We start from the raw sequence: 973 nt of genomic DNA, 5'->3' as shown, positions 1-973 counted from the left end.
ATTCCTGTCCCATAGTTAACTTGTCAGCCTCAGACACTAAAAGGGCTGTGGCTGCTAGTGCCCGTAGGCAGGGGGGCCAGCCTTGGGCCACAGAGTCAAGTTGCCTGGAGAGAGATGCCACCGGGCGATGCCATGATCCCAACATCTGAGTCAGTGCTCCCACCGCAATGCCAGTGCGCTCGTGGACGAACAGAAAGAAGGGCTTGGTCATGTCTGCGAGCCCTGAACCAGGCGCATGAGTAAGCGCACGCTTTATTTCCTCGAAGGCCTTTTGCTGCACTGACTCCCACACCAGGGGTTCCCTTTCTCCCCCCTTTGTAGCCTCAGAGAGGGGTTTTGCCAGGACTGAAAAGTGAGGTATCCAGATCCTACAGAAACCTGCAGCCCCGAGAAAGTCTCGAACCTGGCGCCGGGTTGTGGGAGTCGGGATAGAGCAAACGGCCTGCTTTCTCTCTGGGCCGAGCTGACGCTGCCCCTGAGATAAGTGGAAGCCAAGATATTTAACCCTTTCTTGACAGATCTGGGCCTTTTTTCTTGAGACCTTGTAGCCGGCTTTCCATAGGAGGGTAAGGAGCTGCCGAGTCCCTTCCATGCAACCCTCCCGGGACTTCCCAGCTAATAGCAAGTCATCCACGTCCTGAAGCAGGACACAGTCATATTGATCTGCTGGGAAGGCTTCTAAGTCAGAGGCTAATGCAGTGCCAAAAATGGTTGGGGAGTTTTTGAACCCTTGAGGTAACCTAGTCCAGGTTAATTGGCCCCTGTCACCATTTTTAGGGTCCTCCCATTGGAAGGCAAAAATCAATTGGCTCTGAGGGGCCAGGCGGATGCAGAAAAAGGCATCCTTGAGGCCCAAACAGGTGAAGAAAGTGGCTTCAGCGGGAATGAGCCCCAAAAGTGTATAGGGGTTCGGGACCACGGGGTGGATGGTGACAGTCACCTGGTTTACTGCTCTCAGGTCCTGAACTGGCTG

The sequence above is a fragment of the Crocuta crocuta genome, unplaced genomic scaffold, assembly GCF_008692635.1.
Source record: "Crocuta crocuta isolate KB4526 unplaced genomic scaffold, BGI_CrCroc_1.0 scaffold327, whole genome shotgun sequence".
In the NCBI taxonomy this organism is placed as follows: Eukaryota; Metazoa; Chordata; class Mammalia; order Carnivora; family Hyaenidae; genus Crocuta; species Crocuta crocuta.
Note: the sequence above shows the minus strand (reverse complement) of the source record.